At 39.8% G+C, this 24,752-nt stretch overlaps 1 protein-coding gene and 1 long non-coding RNA gene across 14 annotated transcripts in view; one reads left to right on the top strand and one right to left on the bottom strand.

Moving 5' to 3' along the window:
* rnf220 (ring finger protein 220) overlaps positions 1 to 24,752 on the top strand; it is a 363,311-nt gene that overhangs the window by 67,250 nt on the left and 271,309 nt on the right. The window lies entirely within an intron of this gene.
* On the bottom strand, positions 1,157 to 1,923 carry LOC134298388 (uncharacterized). The gene is made up of 2 exons (XR_010005436.1): positions 1,773 to 1,923; positions 1,157 to 1,510 (listed from the first exon to the last, which is right to left on the bottom strand). It is a non-coding gene; the product is annotated as an uncharacterized LOC134298388 (long non-coding RNA).

The raw sequence follows: 24,752 nt of genomic DNA, 5'->3' as shown, positions 1-24,752 counted from the left end.
AACCTAGAATCTTCTTGGGACACTTGCAGTTTTTCTCTCTTTGAATTTTAGTTTGAATCCAAAATAATTTGATTTCAACCTATTATTTGGCAATATTGATCAAATTGCCTCAGTTCGTGTTTGGATTTTTTACTTGTATCTATTCTGACGATTTCTGTAACAGAATACTATGAAGTGTCATCTATGTTGAGATTCCTAATCAGTGACTGTTTCCCCTCCCTCCCCAATTTCTCATGGCTGCATTGAGCCAAATCTGGATTATTTTATAATGTTTCACTATTACCAAAAAAAATTAGAAGTCAAATCTGAGCAAGAAAAAACAATCCTAAATGGGGTTGGTGATGAAACTGTACATTGGGTTCTTCCCTCTCATTCATGTCTCTATTTGTGACAGTCAGAGGATGGTGGGATGGTAATTCTCCTGCCTTTTCTCAATAGTGAAGCAAGATTTATGACTTTATCACACGAGGGAGCCCTCCTGTGCCATTTCACCAGCAAGCATGGCAAAACGGCAGGAATGAGGGGTGACTCTGTCACTCCGCATGCCATTCCAGCGCGGCGACGTTTCCCCCATCACATGTGGGAAGTGTTGCTCAAACCAGGCAGAAGCGTGCTGGCTCCATTGGAATGGAGGCAGCATGTAAGGTATGAGGTTGGGAAAATTGAACTGGGAAACAAGAGAGGCAGTGGCAGCCTTCCTACTGGAAGAAGCAGCACAATACAGCACTCTTGATGTCCCCATTATGCCTAATGGTGGAGCCAGCCCTGTAGTTTTTGGGCCTTTTGCATCTAAAGCTATACTGTGTTACCAATGGGAGCAGAGGTGATTGATTAGGACCTCGTCACATTGACCAAATCCAGTGAAGCCAGCACAACATGGAAAGACTCCCAGGTTTGGAGGGAAGCATCCAAGGATGTTTCCACCCTGGTTGAGGGGTGGGGCCTCCGCCGGAAGCCACATGATGTTGTGTGATGGCAGTTGTAGGGCTCCATCCCAGAAGAAGGCTGGGAACATCCTAGGACGTTTGATTTGGTCCTAGATTTGTTGTAGTTAAGATGCGTCAAAGACCAAGAAGCAAATTATACAAAGACATTATTTACTATAAAAGAAAAAATACAACCCATTTAAAGGAGAATACATTTTGAAATATGCAAGTATGATTTTGGACTTCAAGTCGCATACTTTTTTATTCCTGCTTTGTTCCTCACCAGTGTGCTTTCAGTTTTCCTTTGGAAATAGACAGACCAGACAGATGGATTGGCATTGTCTTCACTTCTTTTTTCACCGTGCTCTCACAGGGAATATTTTCAATGCACACTAATTAACTCTATCCATTTCTGATATACAGTTGCTTTGGATCTTGACCTTCTAGCCCATTGCCTTTTAAGAAACCCATTTTCCATATGCAGTTGCTTTGGATGCTGAACTTCCTTTTAACAAACCAGCCTTTTAACAAACCCTGTCATCATCCCATCATATATACAGGGCTATCTGAATACATTCGAGTTCCTGGAATGAAAAAAAATCCAATGGTTATATGCAGCCAGGTCAGTAAATACAAATAAACCCAAATTTCACAGTAATGCAACGGTTACTGGGGTCAAAGTCTACCATCTGAAGTTATTATTTCCTGATTCCTGTTTAACTCAAAAGTAGGACCTATAGTTTTCATGAAAGGAGCTATAGTCTGATTCTAATCGTTTAAGTCATATTGTTGGGGCTGATTGTCCTATTCATTTTCATTTTTTCCAAGTAAAGTTAGGAGACTAACCTAAAGTTAGGTTCTGTGACCATTTCTAGCTATCCTGTGGGAGATAAAATGGAGTCAAACAAGAGAGAGAGTAGGGTGAAGCTTACACAACTGAGCAATGGCAAGAAGGATAACAAAATCTACACCCACAGAGAAGCAGGCTGGTTTGCTAACCCTTGGAACAAGTGCTTCACCAGCATCACAATGGGTCAAGCTACAGTTACTATGGACTGCTGCTGGCATGGCAAAGATAGGGAGTTGGAGGAGGGAAAGTCCTCACTGAATTGCTTAAAGGCATTCTTGATTTGATTTAAACAAAAGCAAAAGTCTGACGGGGTGGGTGGTTGGCAGGCAGGGACCTCCCTTCCCTTCCCCCTCTCTCACAGCCGGGTGGGGAGCTTTCATTCTGCTAGGTCAGCCCTTCATCAGCGGGAGCCAAAGTGTCCGTCATGTTTTGGCTTTCTTTCTCTCTATGAAAGGGTGGGTGAGACCTTTGCATTGAAAGCACTAGCGGTTCTGGGAGGTCCTTTCCTCTTTGGGTATGGGGTCTGTGTGACTGTGGGTTTGTAGAGAAGGACAACAGTGGCACTGATGCGCAGAGATTGATCCCATTTCCTTCAGAAGAGGCAGAAGAGATCAGCTAGTTGAAATTTTAAAAAACCAGTTAATTCATTCTGTTCTACTCACTCATTTGTGTCTCCAGAGTATCTTCTTAACAAAACATTGTGTTAAAGATAGTGTCAGGTGAGAATCCACTCCCAGGGCTATATTAAAATGGATGGCCTTTGTTCCATATGACTGTCTGCTACTTTGGCCCAGTGACACTTATTTTCCTTGGTGTGTATTTGGGTCTGTAGCAGTATTCCAACATAGACTAAATCAACCACTAAAATTCCTTTCATTCTATGGCTGTGGGAAACTTGGAACAGCGAGCTTGTGGTATTTCTTCTTATGTGAAATTTTTAAGAGTACACTTAAGACTTGGTAAATGAGTACATCTAGATATATAATACTAGCTGTGCCCGGCCACGCATTGCTGTGGTGTTGGTGAGAAATTGTTGAGGTAGTGGTGGTATTGAATGTCTGTTGTATGGTTGTCTTTATGTTTAGTATGCACACTGAAGTGGATTATATGGCAGTGTGGAGTCAAGATAATCCAGTTCAAAGCAGATAATATAAGATACTAAATGGGTTATATAGCTGTGTGGAAGGGCCTTGAGTCTACACTGCCATATAATCCAGTTAAAATCTGATAATCTGTGGAAGAGGCCTAAGTGAGGCCTAACTGTGCCTGTCCCCTGGGCTGAGTAGGTTGCTAGGAGACCAAGTGGGTGGAGCTTAGCCTTCAAACTGGCAGCAATTGGATAAAAACTATTATTCCTCTCCCTGTAATTAGGACTTTATTTTTCTTTTCTTTTTGTTGTATCAACCTAGAGTCGTGAATGATGGGTTGTTTTGTCAAATTTCGAGGTTGGGGGGCCTGTAGTTTTGTTGTTTTGTCCGCTGCCCTGATGCCATTACTCTTTTATATATATAGATGTGAATGGAACCAACATACATTTGAAAAATAGGGATTGGTTCCATCTTGAATAAACTACCATTGGGGTTGATTACAATAGGTAGTGTGTGAAATATTCTGTAGTATTCAGTTTTGGACATCTCAATCCCCTTTTTAGAACCTGTAACACTAGAGAGAGAAAGCTAGAAGTTCCAATTAGCTGTCACAAGAAATTATTCTATAATCTATGCAAACAGCATTATAACACTAAATATTACATAATGCAGTTCCTTAGTGTCACTTTAATTTTACTCATTATGTTGCCAGCCACCTTCTTGGAAATTAGTTGTATACCTAGTTCATGTCTGGAGCCCAAACTTAAGTGTTTAAAAGAAAGTGGTATTTCAAGAGACCAGCAGCTGTAACCATATCAGACACAGGTGTTGTTCAGGGATCCAGCATTTTATTTTGCTTTAGTATGAGTGAGCTCCTCATAGTCTAGAAAACATTACAACCTTGCACTGCTTCCACATATCAGATACTTGGTGCCAGTGATGTCTTTAGAGTGTGTGATCTGATTTGAATATATATATTAATGCAGCTTTCTTTTTTTTTTCTTTCCTTTCTTTCTTTCTTTCTTTCTTTCTTTCTTTCTTTCTTTCTTTCTTTGCCTCATATTATTGTGAGATGGGTGGTTTGCAATTTTACACATCTCTTACAATACACAGAAGAGCACTAAACAAAGCAAACAAAATATAGAGTTCAATTTACCAACATCTCTAAAAATATTTTTGAAGTTTACTGTGATATCTAAACAACAACAAAGTAGAGGCCGGTTAATCTGGGAAGAAAGTTCCATTAGTTGGGTAGCACAGTTGAATCTTTACTTGTCATGTGTCTTGCCAGTGTTTATGGAGCACCCAGAGAAGGATATAAGGCAGGCTGTTCTTGTTTAATATTAAGGCTGAAGCAGAGTTTGGAAAGGTACTTTTAAAAAGTCACAACTTTGGTTCTAAGGTCTTTCCACTAGTACCATTTGAATTACATTCTAAAAGTCATTCTTCATATTCCTGAAACATGGTTATATTTAGTTGGTTTTTAAAAATCCAACTATAGTTTCCTGACCTGTGGCACAATGCATACTTTCTTCCAGACTCAGTCTATCTCATCATAATTTAAGTACCCATATCTTTTGTATAATTTTGTATTACATCACTTCCTTAAAAACATAACAACAGTATTTACATCTTCAGTGTTACGCAGCCAGATTCCTCATGAAAGACCTTCTGCACTTTAACCTTTTTTAGTATACACAGCTCAAATTAGCGAGTGAAGCAGCAGGATCCTAGTGCTGCCAAGATGAGCATGGGCAACTTGTTGTGGTAAGCCGGTTTAAGCATGTCCTTCCATGTTAATTTCATGGCTTGTAGGTGAGATGTACAAACAAACAACTGGAGGCCAAAAGAGATTATTTTTTACAGAAAGAGAGTGGAAAGCAGGCCAAAGAGATGTTCTCCTTTCTTCTAGCATGCTGCCTAGTTGGACCTTTACACCTTAAGTTATCAGAATGCTTCTTTTAAGATAAGAAGGTAATGTAAGTTTGATCTATCTGGCAACCTCATAGTTAAAAAATTTACTCACTGCTTTCTCTCTTTTTCTCCCTTTTCTTTTCTCTCTGCCCCCTCTCTTTTTCTTTCCTTTTCAAAGTTGACAGGGGCAAAATAAAGGCACTTAAAAAAAAACAATTTTGTTCCTTCTGGGACTGATGGAGCGAGAGTGAACAAAGATTATAGCTCTGTGTGCTGGAGACCTTCATAATGGGGGGAGCTGCAGTGACATAATGGCAACCTAATGGCAGTAATTGCCCCTGGTTTTGACAGGGCCCATATCACAGCTCAGGGGAAAAAAGAGATGTTTAAAGTAAAAATTTACACAAAATTATATGGTTTGGGGGGTGAAAATGTCTGTTTGTTTTTACCACTCTTATGTTGGGGAGGATCTCCCCGCTCCTTTTCTCTAGGGATGCTTCTTTAGACCATGTTTGTCCATGTTTTGTACATACGGTTTTATATCTATCACTTAATCTGTTCCAACAATTGATCTTCCTCTGAGTTGTATAGATTGCAGTTGCTGGGGATGGTACATGGGTGTGCTTGAAAAGGCAGCACCTGTAAAGGAGCGTAAATATGTCGTGTGCTGAGCGAGTCTCGTTGGACCTGGTCTGACTAGCAACAACTGAAGTTTGAAAGGAAAGAAAATTTGAGACCTGTTTGTAGCCTTGATAGCTTTTCTCCTCAATCCAGTTGCTAGTTCCAACACTAGACACATTGTATCAATAGGATTTACACAAGAGTTAATTTGCCATTCAATAACTGATTTAGTACCGTCTGTGCTCATTGGGACTAGTAATTCAATTTAGGACTCTGTAAAAAATGTAAATGACTTGGAATATGTCTCATGTATTGCCCACATAAACTATGTCGTTGCATAGTCCAAATCAGTTTATGCCAAGTTGATTGGAAGGAAATTACTCATCAGTGGAGCTGTATGTTTGTTTAATAGGTTTTGTTGCCTTCTATTGAATTCAGCTTTGGATATCATGAACCCCATCCACTCTTGTAAACAATGACTGTCATGAATGCAGCATTTCTACCTTTTGGTGTATATGTTAATATTAATTGAATATACACACACATGCATCTTTCTAGTTATATTTCTTTGGATTGTTTTCACTTACTGGTAAGTGATAGATAACATACAACTGCAATGTTCAGCTTTCTACTGGGATAATTTATTCCAGGGGAAGCTTTTTTATGTGGAGGATAATATTTAGTTGCACGGTAGAAGAGGCTGCTGAGTGGTTTGATGTGTGTGGTTTGTGTCATTGGGAAATGAAGGAAAGGGGCATCTTTCAAGAATTGTATAGGAGCAACATGTCATTTTAGTTTTATCCAAACTTGTCATTATGCATGCCAAAGCTACTGTGCAATTCTAATTTCTTTGAATGATTTTTTATCATAGTTGTTAGTATATGCTGTAGAGTTTTTTAAACTTTGAAGAAATGCTTCATGTTTTTGGCTCTCAAATCAGAGTGAAGGGGAGGCAAGGGGTGGAATGGGATGGGAAGAAGCAAAAGAAGTCTCTTGGGCTGACCACATGTACTCCATATGCTATAGATTGCTCCTGTTTGTCTTTATCACTAGAAAAGCTGTATTCTTCTTTTTCATTTTAAGTTAACATTTATGAAATTTTTATCTCAACATATGGAAAACTACAAAAGTAACAATGTGGGTTTTGCCAACTTTTGAAATGTGTGTGTGTGTGTGTGTGTGTGTGTGTGTGAGAGAGAGAGAGAGAGAGAGAGAGAGAGAGAGAGAGAGAGAGAAACAGAAATGTACTAGTTCATAGTTTTTAATAGACTTCCTAGGGAATAAGGCTCCTTGGCCACGTTGAAATTTAATTCTGAATAAACATGGATAAGAAAGGTTGCATAAGAATTTGAATGAACAAATCAGAACTGGACCACTGAACTGTTTCACAGTTTAAAAGTTAATTTATTTAGAAAGGATTTGAAAAGGCAGAGATGATCTGTACATTATATATATGATCACTGTTCTTGTCCACACTTGTTTAGAGATTTTTAGGAATGTACGTTCACTGTGGAACCTGTGCTTGAATAGTTGCCAAATATGCACCTGACTGGATATATAAAAGTGTGTGGAACTCATTTGCTATTCCTGCTCAAAGGTTTGCATGACAGTAGGAGATTCTGAGCGGAAAGAAACATCTGTTCAAAACCAAACACAGCCTCCTGCTAAATGGCCTAGAACACTCTTGCTAGCGGGGTCCAGGGTGGGAAAGTGAACCAGTGATGAGAATGTTTTGTCTGGAAGAGCTATATGGGAGGGGGGAGGGAGATGTCCATGGCAAGGGGGCCCCCTACATCCTGAGAGTGGGCCACATCTGGAGAAATCATCTGGCCCAAGCTGATGGCTCCCTTAGCTCGCCTGGCTTTAATGACTCGTGATGCCGCAAGAAGTGGCCTTGTAATGTTCATTCCATACTTGGCAAAAGGAGGGAGATGTAGGCAGCCTTGATCAGATTTTCTCATTTCCATTTAGGACCTGGCACTTCTACATTGCCCGGTGCTGTAATTTTATCGGGAAAGTTATCTTTCTCAGTGGAAGGATTCAGCTTTTGCTTTTTGAATTGCCCAGAAAAGAAATGACACTAAATGGAACCTGAGCTTTCACTGGGCTGTATATTGTCATTTTGCTTAGTATATCACCCCATCAAAAGTCTGACAGTCACATCAGTAGTCAGCATGACCACTGGGTAATGCCATCTCTTGAAGCCAATCAAATATTATTGGTTCATTGTTGGACTGCATGGACTGCCTAGAAGCAAGTAAGGTGAGATGGGCAGTACCTTGGAGAAAGAGGAAGGAACTAGAAATAGATGGTTTTAAAGCACACATTAAAGGAAAGAGAGTTATTACCCAGAGTAGAGTTTAGGGAAGCGAAGTGAAAAGCAGGCACCTCCCCATGTATTCGTTTATGAAGGATGAGAAAGAGAGAGTGAGTGAACAGAGACAAAGGGAGGAAGCACAAGTGATCCATGAAGTATTGAGCTGAACCATTCAAACATACATAGTTGGAGACTGATGGTTTCTGGTTTCCCAAGAAATGTCATCTGGACTCTTGAGATCCTGACATGTATGAGCTGGACTACATGGTACTCTTGATCATCTCCAGATTGCCAACTGAGTACCCTACAGACAGAATGTAACACTTAATGGAATTACACTAGTTGGTAATTTATTTCTGATGTTAATTTAGGTGCTTGTAATTACATGAAACAAATGGCTTGGCGCCATTTCTTTGTTCTCTCCGTTGGAGGCAATACACTGTGGGAGGATGTGGGAGAGGGCCCTCTCACTGACGACATCCCAGTTTGGCAATATTCTTCCAATGGAGGTCTGTTTGGTGCCAGCACTGAATTCATTTTGATGCCATATAAAATCATGACTGTTTATTAAAACTTTTAGGATGTAATCGAGTTACTCTAAAATACCTATGCACATGGTTTAAACTGTTTTAAACTTTTGTTATATTGCTTAATATGTTTTACTGTATATAAATTATTTTATTGTTTTAAAGTTTTAAAAACTGTTTACATTTTCCCTGTAACCTGCCCTGAGATCTTGCAGAAATGGCAAAGGCGACTTTACAGTCAAATACTAAGAGAATAAAAATAATGATCTCAGATGATTTACTTAACTTTAAAGTAGATCAAGATTTTCCATACTCAGTCATTAATCAGAGTGGAGAATATAGTCAAGAAACCAGGAGATAACCAACATATGTGGGGAAAAGGTTCGTAAGGCTAAGGCACAAAATGAACTCAGGTTTTTTAGAGAAATTAAAACCAATTTTAAAAGGTTATTTGGTTATGTCGGTAGAAAAGGGAAGAAAAAGGACATGGTAGGGCCTCTGCATGGAGAAGGTGATGAAATGCTAACAGGGGAGAGGGAAAAGGTAGAGCTGCTTAACACCTTCTTTGCCTCAGTCTTCTCCCAAAAGGAGATTGTTGTTCAACCTGGGCAATACAGAGTGGATGAGGTAATAGGGGAAATGCAACGTAAAATAAGCATTGAAGTAGTCTAGGAATACCTGGCTACTCTGAATGAATTCAAGTCTCCAGGGCCAGATGTACTATATCCAAGAGTATTGAAGGAAATAGCAGAGGTCCTTTCAGAACCATTGGCAATAATCTTTGAAAATTCATGGAGAATAGGAGAAGCCCCAGCAGACTGGAGGAGGGCAAATGTTGTCTATCTTCAAGAAGGGAAAAAAGAGGACCCAAACAATTATCGTCCAGTCAGCCTGACATCAATACCAGGAAAAATTCTGGAGCAGTTCATTAAGGAGGTAGCCTGCAATCACTTGAAAGGAATGCTGTGCTTACTAAAAGTCAACGTGGATTTCTCAAAAACAAGTTATGCCAGGCTAATCTTATATCTTTTTACAATAGAGTTACAAGTGTGATAGATGCAGGGAATGCTGTGGATGTAGCATATCTTGATTTCAGTAAGGCCTTTGACAAAGTCCCTTATGACCTTCTTGCAAGCAAACTAGGCAAATGTGGGCTAGGCAATGATACTATTAGGTGGATCTGTAATTGGTTAAGCGACTAAACCCAAAGAGTGTTCACCAATGCTTCCTCTTCATCCTGGAAAGAAGTGACTAGTGGAGTGCCGCAGAGTTCAGCCCTTGGCCCAGTACTATTCAACATCTTTTGTGGTGACTTGGATGAAGGTTTAGAGGGCATGCTTATCAAGTTTGCAGATGACAACAAATTAGACGGACGGCTAATACTCCAGAATGTTGTGGTAATCTCTGAGCGGTTAGACTCAATTTAACCCTCCCTGGGGGAGATTCCACCAAAAATCAACAGAGTAGCAAAAGCAAAGCTTTTAAATGCAGCAGTTACTTACACGGGGGTGAGCAAGAGAAGCCTTTGACCATTTAGGATTGCAATGGACTGCAGAGTCTCAGTAAAAGTTCAACAAGTATTTATTCAGGTAAAAAGAACTCCATTGTAGATAGAAAGGCATGGGAGCTCTCTAGTCTACTCTAGACTGGTTTCTAAGGAAAAATAAGAAAGGAAAAGTAACAAACATCTAAATAGTTACATCTTGCCAGAAGAGACAGCAAGATGCTTCTTGTTAGCTAGAAGAACAAAGGGAGAAGAGTGAACCAAAATGGTTCCAACCTCATGGTCCAGTTTATTGGGGCCATAAAACATTCTGACCAATGAGAAGTTAGTGTCCCTAGAGATTCACATTTCTACTAACTTCAAAGTAAGGGATGTGACGTAAACAGGATAGAGTGAAACACAGTAAAGCCTGTCTAGGCATGCTTTGGAAACAGGGAAAGGATTCCCTCAATCTAACTCTATCATCTATCTAACTACATCTAGACTTGAGTAGTCCAGGATGATTCCCAACACAGAAGACAGGATCAGAATTCAAAATGACCTTAACAGATTAGAGAGCTGGGCCAAAACTAACAAAATGAATTTCATCAAGGACAAAGTAAAATACTACACTTAGGCAGAAAAAAATGAAATGCAAAGATACAGAATGGGTGATGCCTGGCTCGACAACAGTACATGTGAAAAAGATCTTGGAGTCTTTGTGGATGAGTTAACAGTGTGAGGCAGCAGCTAAAAAAAGCCAATGGAATTTTGTGCTGCATCAAAAGGGATATAGTGTCTAGATTGAGGGAAGTCATGGTGACTTTGTATTCTGCTTTGGTTAGACCTCACTTGGAATATTGTGTCCAATTCTGGGCATCACAGTTCAAAAGAGATATTAACGAGTTGGAAGGTGTCCAGAAGAGGACAACTAAAATTATTGAAGGTCTGGAGACCATGCCCTATGAGGCATGCTATCAAATTCACTATTTCTAGTTATGGCCCTGAAAACTGAACAGTGAAAACAATTGATAGTAAACTCATTTTCGAAGTGGTGCCATAGAAGATTTCTGCAGATACTGCTAAAAAACAAATGAATGTTTCTAGAAATCAGGCCTAAATTCTCTCTAGAAGTCAAGATGACTAAATTGAGATTGTTGTACTTTGGCCATATCATGAGAAGAGATCATTAGAAAAAGATAATAATGTGTGGTAACGTGGAGGGCAGTAGGAAAAGTGGAAGACCCCATTTCAGATGGATAGATTAATTTAGGGAAGTAACTGCAGTGAGTCTGCTAGATCTGTGCAGGGCTGTTGAGAATCTCTCGTTCATATTGTTGGCATAAGTGAAGTTGACTTGAAGCCAGTTACAACAAATAGTTGTTTTTATTATTATGAGTACTGATGAGATCACACTATCACTACCACTACCACCTCTATGCCACAGCCCCCGCACCCAAGTTTGGTATTCAAGGTGACTCACAAGAGATTAAAAATAGTTCAACAATTTACAAAATAAAGTTAAAAAGTTATAAACTGTCAAAAATATTAAAACCAATTAAAAACATACACCATAAAAACACAACAGCACACCAACAAACCCCAAAACAAATAATATCCAGCACAGTGTATCAGTCCTGCCCTGTACTGAGAAGGCCCTTACCTGTGTTTGCACCAAATATACTTGCTAGGATGGTGGGGCAGAGAGAAAGGTCTCCCCTGTAGATTACAAAACATGGGCAGGTTCATAAAGGAGAATATAGTCCTTCAAATAATCTGAACCTGAATCATATGAGGCTTTATAAGTAAAAACTAGCACTTTGAATTGTGTCTGGAAATGCACTAGCAACCAGTAAAGCTGTTGCAACATGAGAGTTGTGTGCTCTGTATAGTCAGCTCCAGTTAACAATCTGTCTGCAGCTCTTCAGATTAGCTGGTTTCCGAATACACTTCAACCAAAGCCCCCATGTACAGCACATTACACTAATTCAACTATGGCCTGTGTTATTGTGGACAGATCTGACATCTCAGGCAACAGGCACAACTGGTGCACAAACCTGTGCAAATGCACTCTCTGGCCACCACTGAAACTGAACATCCAATCACAGGATTGAATTCACTAGCACACTTGAAGTGCAGGCCTGAAACCCAAGTTATAAATGAAGTGTCGATGTTACCAATGCTGAGTTATTGCTACCATTTTGCAATAAAAAACACATTTCAACTAAAGGTAATTTTTTGTGGCTTGGAAGAGCATCCTGCCAAGCCCTGGAGCATATTCCTTTTGAGTTTGCACCTGCTCCTGTCTTCATTGTTTTGGGGGAGAGATGTGTGGTGTGTAGATGCCTGGTATCATTGCTGGAGGTAAAAGTTTCTGCCTGCTGTATGAAGTTGGATCTTACTTGGATTGGGGGTGGGTGGGTGGATAGATAGGACGAGTAGGAAGTGGAGCTTGCCTTGTCCTTTGCCTGCTGGAGATTGTCCGAAGCATCAGTGGGAAGCAGGGAAGTTCCTCTAGCAAGGGGCTCATAAACCTGCAGGTGTGGGGATGTTGTTATTTAGTCTGCCGCCATGGAATGTGACAGTTTCTTTTACCCTTGAAGAGTGGTCTACAATAATTAGTCCATTACGACTCTTTCACCCCAAGCAGGAGGGGTGGGGTAGCCCACCCTCAGACTCTTCTAAGTTTCACATCCTGAATTTTATGGACCCAAATTGTTAGGGACATAGGAGAGAGTTGGGGGTCAGATGCAGTCATCCCTCTCAATCATTCAGTATTTCTATGGCAACCAAATGTTATTTGGACACTGCAGTTTCACCAATGTGTAAAAGTTTCTGAAGGGAGCTAGCGTGAAGCAAGATGCAGTTTCTCTACTGTGCTTGAGCTGTCCCTGCTGCTTTCATGTTTTATTACACGCTTATCGCCTCTTTCCCTCTCGCTTTTGAAATTGATTTCCTTTCCTTTCTTTCCCTATTCAGGGCCTAAACGTTGAATGTTCGATATTTCATTTGAGGCTTGCTAATCGCATTACTGTCCTTGACGTTTTACAGATATCATATTATGGGCCCAAATTTGGCAAATTATTAGCGCTGTAATGTATAGCTTGTCAAAGGTATTTAAGACACTAAGAGCCCAGGGCTTATCAGGGTGAGCAGAGAGCGCTTGTTGAGCTTTTGAAATGCAGAGAGGCTGTTATAAAACACACTAGGCAATTCTCTTATTCTAGCATGGCAAAAAAAACAAAACAGAAAAAGAAAATGAAAAAAGAAAAGACAAGGAAGAGAAAATGGAACAGAGAAAACATGACATCCTACTATCAGGGTTTTCTGGAAGTGATAATAAGCAAAATTCTTCTCTGTGGGTTTTTTTTTTTTTTTGAAATATAAGAAGCTTTTAAAAGATTTCACAAGCTGTCCGAGACCAAGGAACAAAATCTTTATTGAAAGGATGTAGCAATCATTTTACTGCCGTCTATCTTCTGGGGGGGGTGGGGGGGGGACTATAACTAGCAGTTCCCCTACTGGCCACCACTCTATATTTGGAACTTTAGATATGAAGGGCTGGACTAGCCTTTCTATGACTGGTTTTGCTCTTTGCTGTGCCTTGCATCTACTTCCAGGACATATGTGTTGGTAAGTTCTTCCGAAGTGTTGGATCCTCAGAGAACTTCTGTTCGGACCTCCTTGTGCTTTTTCATAATACCCAGGAGATACATAGGAAGTGTTCCAGTGCACAGAGACTGCAAGATTGATCTTCCGTGGTGTAAAGCATCTGTTTCAGACAGATGCCCTATCTCAATTTAATGAATTTATGCAATAATTTCTATTTGCTGGAATGCTGTGGTTCATGCTTTAACTTTCTAGTGGGCCTCCAAGAATAAAATGACTTTGATCTTAAGCCAGGTCCAACAGAACTGTGTTGGCTGCTGGCCAGCCCAAAGGGGAAACATCTGAAAGCATGAAGAGGTACATTGCTGTGTAGTGAATGCTTCCACCTCTTCTCTAACTAACAGAGCGGCTGTATCACAGAAGACGTTATCTAAATTGTACTCTTAAATAGTTCAGGAAAAATTGTTTCAAGAACTGCTGGTATGTTAAGAATGAGAACATTCTCCTTGTATGTGCATCACTTGTGCCTTTTAGCTCAAGAGTAGAAAAGGAAGTAGATGAGCCAGGGTCACCCTTTGCACTCCCCATTGTGATGCTAAGGAGCTATAGAGTTCGTAAACATCCCCCCTTCCCTTAGCCGCTCTGCTGGGGAGGGAGCAATTCACTCCCTGCTGGCAGCAGAATGGATATCATGGCCCTTATTATAGAGTTAGACAGGCAGAGCCCAACCGCAGAGAGCTGTCAGTCCCACTTCTCAGTGACAAAAACAAGCTATAAATAAGCAAATGTTTCACAGCAAGGGAGCCCCTGTGTGTGTGTGTGTGTGTGTACACAGAGGAGAATGTGTATGTATGTGAGCTTTCTTTTTCTGTTAATTTATGTATACATGAAACAGTTGCACCACCTCTTGTGTATTTTGCATTTTGTTTGTGTATGTGTGCACATCTATACGGCCTTGAATCTATGTGTGTTAAAAAAACTGTTTTGTAGATGTACTGCATTTAAAAAGTTAAGTTATACTTTTTAAATATAGGTGCAGATCACTTTGTGTCTGGTGAAAAGATGTGCTGATTACATGAAGATATGAAAAGTTTACATAGTGTCATAGGTAGAAGGAGCTTGTTTTTGTACATGCTTTGTATATATCAAACTTTTGTCTGAGAACAGTATGACTGTCGCAGAAATGTATGTATTCTTTGTATTTTGTTTGTGAAAAGCTATGCATATATGCATGACTGAGTCTTTGTGACTGCTACTGTTGAATGTTAATTATGAGACAGTGCAGATATTAATGTTATTGTCTGATAAATATCTAAACAAAGTGAACTTTGTACCCCATGAAATCCTAAAGATCAACTCCTGTAAGTAGGGTATATAAATATCTTCTCATTCAAAAAATGACCTGAGAACAGAAGCAGATCTGCACTGTTTCATGGGTGTCCTGCACTGGCATAACACTGTTGTTTTCTTAAGTAACTACATAGCTGAAGCTCATGTCAGCTGGCAAAGGTAATGAGAACTAGTTCTGTGAAGGAGGACACAAGTATGGCATTACCTGGCTGAGTATGGAAGGAGCAACAAAGTAAGTATGTATCTTCAATGTCACTTGAATGTTTGCACATGAGATAGTCACTGTCTGCACTTGTGAGGCCTCTACTTGTCTAGTTTCTTTTCCTCCTGTCAGAGTGACTATTGCAGGATGCTTGGTACCAAATTCAAACAGACTGGGATATGTGCATGAGGGAACAGTGTTCTAAGCACACTGAAATGTCATATCTCAGAAAAAGGTTGCCTGTGAGTATCTTCTGGGCAGCATTTGGAAAGGTGTGGAATTATTCTGTCACTAGTCATTATTGGAGAATTGACATATGGAAGGTAAGGGTGTACAGTGATACAGTTGCCCCATCTTTGTTAGCTAACCTCCAGGGCTATTAACTTTAAACTTCTTTTAGCTGGATTTCTTCCATAATTTTCTAGTGTTTTCTATAAGGTAAGCAGCCTATTCATTACTCCAAATTAGAGTGACATGATTCAATTGTTGAATAGGGAGTCAACATGTAGGTAAATCCATCTGATTAAAAGGCTCTGACCAGGTTAGGACTAATAATAGGATTTAGGCCTGTATACAGGTATGTACTTTAGCACAAATATATAGTACAGCTGCAAAAAGAAAAAGCATAGAGCTTGATTATTTAATGCCATGACCCTAGAGTTACCCACTCAGGGCCCTTCCACATAGCCATATAACCCAGAATATCAAGGCAGAAAATCCCACAATATCTGCTTTGAACTGGGTTATCTAAGTCCACGCTGCAATATATTCCAGTTCAAAGCAGAAAATGTGGGATTTTATTCAGCTATGTGGAAGGGGCCTCAGCATAGTTGAATGTTTAAAGTTAAACAAAAACCTTCATATGTAAAGTGGCCTTCCCTAATCAGATACTTTCTAGATATGATCCATCAAATGCTTCTATCATTACTGTGTTGTTGAAGGCTTTCATGGCCGGGATCACAGGGTTGTTGTATGTTTTCCGGGCTGTCTGTCCATGTTCTAAAAGTATTCTCTCCTGACGTTTCGCCCACATCTATGGCAGGCATCCTCAGAGGTTGTGAGGTATGGAGAAACTAAGCAAGGAAGGTTTATATATATCTGTGGAAAGTCCAGGGTGAGAGAAGAACTCTTTGTCAGTTGGAGGCCAGTTGGAGGCCAGTGTGAATGTTGTAGTTAATCACCTTGATTAGCATGCTAATCAAGGAGAGAACCTCAGGAGAGAATACTTTTAGAACATGGCCAGACAGCCCGGAAAACATACAACAACCCTCTATCATTACTATCTATCAGAGCTATAGTCATACCTCCTGGAATGATGAGGGTGTAGTCCAGTAGTTCCCAACACAAGCTTTTAATGAATAAGAACATGGACTTTACATGACCTGTACAAAGACTTGAGGATTCTGGATGAATGGATTTTAATCTTGGACATTCTTAAAATTTTATATAATGTGATTTTATTTTGTAATGGTACCTGTTTTATATGAACTGTTGTTTTGTAGATTGTTTTATATGAATTGTTGTTTTTACATTGTTTTTAGGCATTGAATTTTTGCCTATTTACTGTAAGCCGCTTTGAGTCTCCTCGGAGAGAAAGGTGGGGTAAAAGTGATGTAAATAAATAAATAAATAAATAAATAAACCTGTGGTCCATGGACTACCAATGGTCCTCAAAAACTAAAATATGGTCCACGACCTCACCATTACAACACCGTTACAACGAGAGCGACTGGTCTCGTAAAACCCTCTTATAGTGCCGAGGCAATTGGGATGTCGGCAGGGGAGAGGCTGACTACCCACAAAAAATGCAACAAGCCTCCTGATTGCTGCTTCTCCTCCCCCTCCTCCCTCTCCCTGAATGGAGCCATTCCATGTGGCGCCTGAAAGCAGGGGTGCCTTGATGTCTTCATTTTTAGGCCTGTTCCTGGGTTTATTTGGGGTGCTGATTCAGAAAATTGCATTGGATAGACCACATCAGCTCTAGATTATTAAATACGGTTTTCTGTGGGCGAGCAGAAATGACATATGTTCTGTATCAGAAACTAGAGCTGATGTGGTCTATCCAATGCAATTTTTCAATCAGCACCTCAAATAACCAAACGGAATTTAAAGTTGACCAAAAACTGATCTGTAACCCTTTTGATACTAATGTTGGTGAGTGGTGTCTGGCCAAAGTGGTCCCTGATCAAATGGTCTCTGGTCAAAAAAAGGTTGGGAATCATTGGTGGTGTAGTCCAACATGTCTGGGCGATGTGGCTGGAGAAGTCTGTACATGAAGCATGCTTAATGGTAGCAGAGATATTATGGTGTGGTCAATCCTGTCCTTGACAAATAAGATTTTAGATAGATGGATGGATGGATGGATGGATAGATGGATAGATGGATAGATGGATAGATAGATTAAGAATTACTTTCTACTTTTGTTAATCTGATTGGCATAATGAAGAAAAACAGTATCTACACTTCACATTCAGATGAGGTGTAAATTTATTTGTGCTACCATCATTGGTTTTGACACCCCCAATTTAAAGGGGTGTGTAATTACTATTTGTGTAATTTTTACAATTGTCCTTGGCTGGCTAGTTTATTTTCTGTATACTACACTCCAAATACCTCTGGTGACTGCCAAGACAAAATTAATAGAGTTTTCAGACTAGGAACAGGTTGAAGAAATATTTGAGGAACCTTCTAAAATACTACTGTTGGCTTGTGGTTTTGCAGCCCATTTTATATAATGACTGGAAGTGTACTGGTGCATGCTGCTGCCTCAATTTTAGGAACATGAGCTGCAAGGCCTAGTTGCTTATAAGTAAAAGATGATGACCAGGAGATACTACCGGTATGTGTAGTATCTCCTGGTAATCATCTTTTACTCATAAGTAACTAGGCCTTGCATCTCATTTTAATACTAAAATAGTTTTTTTCTCTTTTGCTGTGCGTCAGTTTAATGCTCTTCCAAACAGGGCATCAATAAAGGTCACTGTTCAGCAGGGGATGACTAGACCTGAATGATGCATATTCTCTCAAGAATTTCTGGAGGATTGCGACAGAGAGAAGTAGTTGGGCTTGTGCCAATTGGAGGAGGGATGAAAACAAGATGCAGTCTCTTATGCAATTGTGCTTCAGATCATTTGTGCCCAAGTCCTTCTAATTTTTATTTGCCTTGAAAACTAAACAGCTGGGAACATATTTCCCTTGAATCGTTTTTTCTTTCTAATAGACTTTCACAAGGTTTCTACTAAGAGCTAAAGTACTTCTGGGTTTTCACCCAAATGCTGACTTCAGAATTTACATGGAAATACACAGACCTTAGGACAGGGCATTGTGGAGATGACTTTGTTATTTGTATTGGACCTCAGGCAGGAATTAGAAAAGGTACTGTTGACAGGATCTTTCTTTCTCTGACTTCTGAAGCTATTTGGAAGTAAATGGCAGGCCAGCCTTCCTTATTAGTAAGACTTTAAAAAATAATGTGCAGACAGAAAGTAAGGCTAAAGTCTGAATTTTCCAGATTTTGCCTCCCTGGTGGTTTGCTTTCATGTTCCTTCTTGCTCAATGCATCTATTTCCCACTTATAATTACCACCGCTGCCCCCACCACCACCACCACCACACAAGGGAATTCTGTCTATCTACAGCTTTTATGTTGCATGGTAGCACTGAATCCAAGTGGACTAATTCATGTCTGTAAAAAGCTTATTAAGTACTGTAGTGATCATTATGCTTTGGAGTGCCTGACAAAAACACCCCACCTGAGTTCAGTTCTAAAACTGGGTACAACTTGAAGTTTTAAAAAATTGATATTTTCCCTCTTCAGAGAGATGGGAAGGAAAATATGGCCTTTATTAGGAAGACTTTAAAGTTTGCTATCCCAGGTAAACTGAAGTTATGCTCCCCCCCCCTTTCCTTCTCTTTTGTGTTTTGTTTGGGTTAGAGCGGTTTTGTTTCTCTCCCCTCCCAGCAGCTGCTCAGGATGCAATATTTCCCCCTCATGCACTCTCTCCCTTATGAAATGGCGCGTCGGTAAGTGCTACTTAAGAAAACACATGTTCACCCCCTTGAAAGCAGCCCCCCCTCCTCACACCAACACCTTTCTTTATTCGACCCAAACCTCACCGAAGGGAATTTGCAACAACTGCGGTGATAAATCCGCCCGCAGATAATTGGCAAGAAAACAACACTTGTGCAGTATATAACGTTTTATGGTTGTTTCATGTACTTTATTATAATACTAATGAGCAGTTATATATCAGGAGCTAACTGCACGGCGGATTAGCTTGTTAGCATGATATGAAATGGCAGAGCAAATAGTCTGGGCCTCCTCGTCTGCCTGCTCGCTCTTCCCTTCCACCCTGCTTGCATTCCCATTTGCACTGAGTAATTAGTATGCAAATTAGAGACCAGGACCACACAAGTTCTAGTATATTACAAGGGCTTTATTATACTCTTGTGAGTGAATGATAGAAATGGCCCATGGCAGTGTTTATCTCACTTTCTCTCTCCGTATCTCTGACTCTACTGTATATACATTGGCCAAGAGTAAATTCAGATTGCTCTGGAACCGTCATGTTATGGCTCCCTGAAGATATTGCCAGCTTGGCTTTGCTTCAGAAATGGAATCCTCTGGAAGTGCCATATCAATGATAATCATGATGATAATGTTGATGGTGGCTGTGATAGTAGTGATGGTAGTGGCATGGTGGCAGATGTAGCTCTGTGAGATGTCTCACTTTGTAAACCATGGTAATAACAGACAGAGGCAAGATTCTTCTGATGCAAACGTGGCACTCATTTCTCTTTGGCTCACTGTCATCTCTTTTACTGTGGTTCCACTGTTAATCTGAGAACAGGAAATCACCTCCATGCAAATAGACTTTAATTCTCTGGTACTGAGAGTGAATCAGAATTCAGTCTACCTTGCAGTTGGAGCCATGCTATGCTATTTGCTGCAGCTTCTTTTTGTAGCAGCAGCTGTAGTTTTTGCAAAAAGAGAGATAAGACATTATCTTGCCAGATATTTTGGGTCAGGTATCCTTTTGGTCTCAATAGAACAAAAGGAAGTTTTTGAAGGTGACCTGGTTTCAGATGATATGCAGCTTTTTCCTGCTTCTTGGCAGGGGGTTGGACTGGATGGCCCATGAGGTCTCTTCCAACTTTATGATTATATGACTCTATGGTATATTGAACAAACACAAACACATTGCATTGAAATGGAAAACTCCATTGGATGAAAGATCAAAATAAGAAGGGCTTACTCTTTGGGAGTGGGACAGTCTGCGATTGAATGGCTTTCTCAGGAGATGTTAGCACATTCAAGAGGTCCTTAAAAACATCAATACATGTGTCAAAGTGTCTCTTTTTGGCCAAAAAATTCAGGACCCCAGAAAGGTGTTCCAAAGAGTGTCTTGACTAGTTTCAGATAGGCAACACCAAAAACATTTCCAAAAGTTCTTTCTTATGGTGCAATGTGTATATTACTTAGACTTAGCTGGCTGAAATTTGAAGTGGCTAAGGGCAAATGAAATGTAAATCCCCAAAATGATAGGCCAGATTTTAGAAGACACATAATTTTGGGGTGGGGGAATCATCTCGATGAACATTGACCTGCATGGCTTGTGACTTAAGATAACTTGCCTTCCTGGGTGAGTTGTTGTGCCAGTAAGTATAAACAATTTGCAACAAGCCATTTGTCCACCTGGAAGATGTAGGGCAACAAAGAAGTTTGCTCTGACCCTAGATGGCTTGTATTTCTGTAGCTAAGTATTTAATGTCTTTGGAACCTATTGAAGAGAAGGAAAGAACTACAAGTCCTCAGGAAAAAAAGTAGAGTGCATTAATGCTTAGCATAAAGTACATGCAGGGAGGGGAAGGAATCTGTGTAGCCTGCAGTTTTTGCAAAGCACTGAAGTACGCTACACATCACCCTCTGACAGGCCCTGATGTTAGCTCCCAGAATGGATCACAGGAGACTCATTAGAAAAAACAAATATTATCACACGCTGCAGTGATTTATGGGGGAAAATGAAAAATTTTGTGTTGTTGAGTTCTTACTTTCCTTTGCCTTCATGCAGGGAAATTATTTATTATGGCACCCGGCCCTTAGCAAGAAACAGTGAAGCTTTTGCTGCTACAAACTAACTGGGTTTGACTTTTATTAGCAACTTAAAATTTCCTTGCCTGAACCCCTTGTCCCTGTTATTACCCTCTTTTGAACGTAATGTAAAATCAGCACCTTTTGTAAAATCCTATCATCATGTGGGGGAAGGGACACTAAAAAAAAAAAGATCTATGCATTAACATACCATTATTTTCATTCAGAATTTAATATACTGTTATTGTCAGAGGAATGTCTATAAATATCTTTTCAAATCCATCGTATTGTTTTTGGGCTGTAAGAATAAGCCAGTTGTAAGAATAAGCCTGTTGCAATTTTAATTCCATATAGACAGAACAGAACCTCTCCTGGTATTAATTTGTTTTTTTGACCTCGTGTGAGTTATCTGTAGAGAGTATCTCAAAACATAGGGTTGACACTGATACAGCATAAATGATCTCTGAAAGCCTTTGATAGCAAGTCATGGTTTTCTAATCTTCATATAGAAATTTTCTCAATGCACTGTCGAAGGCTTAAAACTCTAAAATCGGAACAAATAAAGTACAACACCCTGAAAACGGGAATTCCAGACATGAAACAATCAGGGACAGCTAACACATTCCAACAAAGGATTCCCTCAGGCAGGAATCAGCCAGGCTTTGAACCTGCAAGGCCATTAAGTGCTAATCACTGTGATTAATTGCAACATTCACACTTTCCTCCAGCAGACAAGAGTTATTTCTCCCATCCTGGACCTTCCACAGATACATAAACCAGCCTAGTTTCCAATATACCTCAGAAATCACTACCTCTGAGGATGCCTGCAACCCAGTTTCTCAATGTAGTTTGATTGTCCCCTCCTTTGTATGTTTTTTTCCTGCACTGGAAACAAAAGTTTGAACTACATTTGACTACTAGAAGAAACTAACTTGTAGAGGAAGAAGAAGAAAGTAACCTTTTGAAAGAGTAGAGTAGTAGATGCAGCATGCAGAGCTTTCCCTATAGTTGTTCTCCTACCGTGTTTCCCCGAAAATAAGACAGTGTCTTATATGAATTTTTGCTCCTAAAGATATGCTAGGTCTTATTTTCAGGGGATGTCTTATTTTTCCATGAAGAAGAATTCACATTTATTGTTGAACAAAAAATGAACATTTATTATATACTGTACAGTAGTTGTCATCACAAACCAACATAACCAGACAAATTCTGAATCCTATCATGAATTTCTTGTTACTACAAATATTTCCATGTACAACTGGTATGTACATTTACCAATCCTGCATGCTCTGGTGTTCTGTTTCGCAGGCGCTGGGCATGCTTCCAAAAAAAAAACGTTGCTAGGTCTTACTTTTGGGGGAGGCCTTATATTTAGCAATTCAGCAAAACTTCTACTAGGTCTTATTTTTTGGGGATGTCTTATTTTCGGGGAAACAGGGTAAGGTGAGTTTTCTTTCAGCCATACTTCCCATTACCTAAATTAAATCTATTTGGCTTCTATCAGGGTGTGTCTTGTGTTATATTGTTTTTCTGTGATAATTTTGTATATGAATCCCATTATTCCTTTCTCCTTCTCTACTTTCCATTTTATTATTTTATCAAGATCTGTTTCTGGAGTCTCCTTACTCTTCCATTCTGTTAGCTTTTTAGACAACCCTCCCCATAGTAGCCAATTACCCTGCCCGCATTTATCTTGAATCTATTTGGGAGAAAATCACTTTGGCAGAAGGGCTACAGTGAAGACATTTGCCCTTTCACTTTTCTACTCTTCTGCTGAATACGCATGTCCAGTGTGGAATACATCTCACCACATTAAAACAGTGGATGTGGCTCTTAATGAGACATGCAGCATTATCACAGAATGCCTACACCCTACGCCTCTGGAGAAACTATACTGTTTAGTCGATATTGCATCACTTGACATCCATCAGAAAGTAGCAGCCAATAATGAAAAGATCAAGGCATTGACATCTCCGGTCCATCCTCTGAATATCAGTCAGCATGCCAATGCCTTAAATCAAGAAACAGCTTTCTAAGATCTAAAGAGATACTCACAGGAACACCTCAGCAAGTGAGAGTTCAAAAGTGGCAGGCTAAAACCTGGAACCTCAATCCATGGCTGAAACTGGATGAGAAACTCCCTCCTTGGCTCACAGAAGAGTGGGCAACTTGGAACGCAATAAACAGACTGCGCTCTGGGACCATGAGATGCAGAGCTAATCTTAAGAAATGGGGCTACAAAGTGGAATCCATGATATGCGAGTGTGGAGAAGAGCAAACTACAGAACACGTACTACAATGCAGTCTCAGCTCCGCCACATGCACAATGGAAGAAGACCTTAAGGGGTTAATACACAGTGACACCAGAGGCACTCCAAATGGCCAGCTCCTGGTCAAAGGAAATCTAGTATAATGTCAAGTTTTTAACTTTGTTTATGTTTTTAAATACATTATAACTGTACCCTCAATTTGCTTCTGACACAGTAAATAAATACAGGGTTGTAAGTCAGCATAACATGGAACATTCAGTGCCCTGGTACTAAACATCTTTCCACCTTCATAAATTGGATATTCTACCCAATATTTTTATATGGTTCAATCCAAACAGAGTTTAGAGTTCTTGATCCTGGGATGCATAACAGAATGTTGTTTATTAAATTCCTTTTGTTCAAGGCACATATAGTAGCAGATCTGTAGCTTGGAACCAAAGATAAGTGCGCAGAAGGAAGTTGATGAAAAGAAAATTTATCATCTCCTTCCTATCCGTTTGAAGCTTCCTGTGCCGCCATCCTGAAAACCCTCTGCAAAGGTCTCAGTCCCCTTGTGAACAATGTGGGATGGGGTATGCAAAGGTTTTGTAAGATGAGAGGTTTGCTCACACAATGCCTTAGTTTTCCTAAGTGTGAGGTGAAGATGACAAATTGCCTGATCTTGGTAGGACTGTAGCAGATTTTGTGAAAAATATATGCCCTGTTTGAGCCTTTTTGTTGAGTACTGTTCTAAATAGGAATGGAGCTGGGTTTTTTTTAAAAGTCTTACCACATTCTCATTCCGATAGTTTGGTAGACTTTCAGTGAAGGATTAAAGGCTCCTGTGGACACTCGGTGTGTATGTTAACTTTTCTCTTGACTCCTTGACAAGCTGTAAAAAGACTAAGAGCTATGTCATCTGTAATGGCAGTTACTACATAGAATTCTCAGAAGACATTCCATTGTCATACAGAAGTGCCCTTTGTGTAAACAAGTACTTATGCATTTGAGGCCCAAAATTAAATCATATGAGAGCTTAGCACAAATACTGTGCCTTGTGATTTTAAGATTCACCCAACCTTACACCTAGACCTCTTTGTAGCAACAGATACTTATTTTTATTTCTTTTGTACCATAAATAAGTATGCCCCTGTAACATTAGAGATGCGAGGATCTTTTCATAACTTATAGTGAACATTTTAACTTCCATGTGAACTAAATTGAAAATGGTCAAGTAAAAAATAAGGGAGGGAATTCTAGTGGTGTGTGTTGAAATATAAAGATGGAAGAGTAGGAGTATGTGGGTAAGGACATGAACTGCAATGAATTGTTCTCTGATTATAAGCCTCGAAGGGTTCACCAAGACAATTTTATTTTATCTTCATGTATGAAGCCACCACTGAGTTAAGTCTAGTAATTAATAGCTCATCCATTTGTCTTGTTTCTTTGAGAACTGTCTCCTTTATTTCAGAGATCTACATCTTGATGAAACTTTTTGTTTAAATAGTATTGTCTCCAATTCTTAA

Source organism: Anolis carolinensis, chromosome 4 (genome assembly GCF_035594765.1).
Source record: "Anolis carolinensis isolate JA03-04 chromosome 4, rAnoCar3.1.pri, whole genome shotgun sequence".
Lineage (NCBI taxonomy): Eukaryota > Metazoa > Chordata > Lepidosauria > Squamata > Dactyloidae > Anolis > Anolis carolinensis.
Note: the sequence above shows the minus strand (reverse complement) of the source record. Positions and strands in the feature narration are given on the sequence as shown.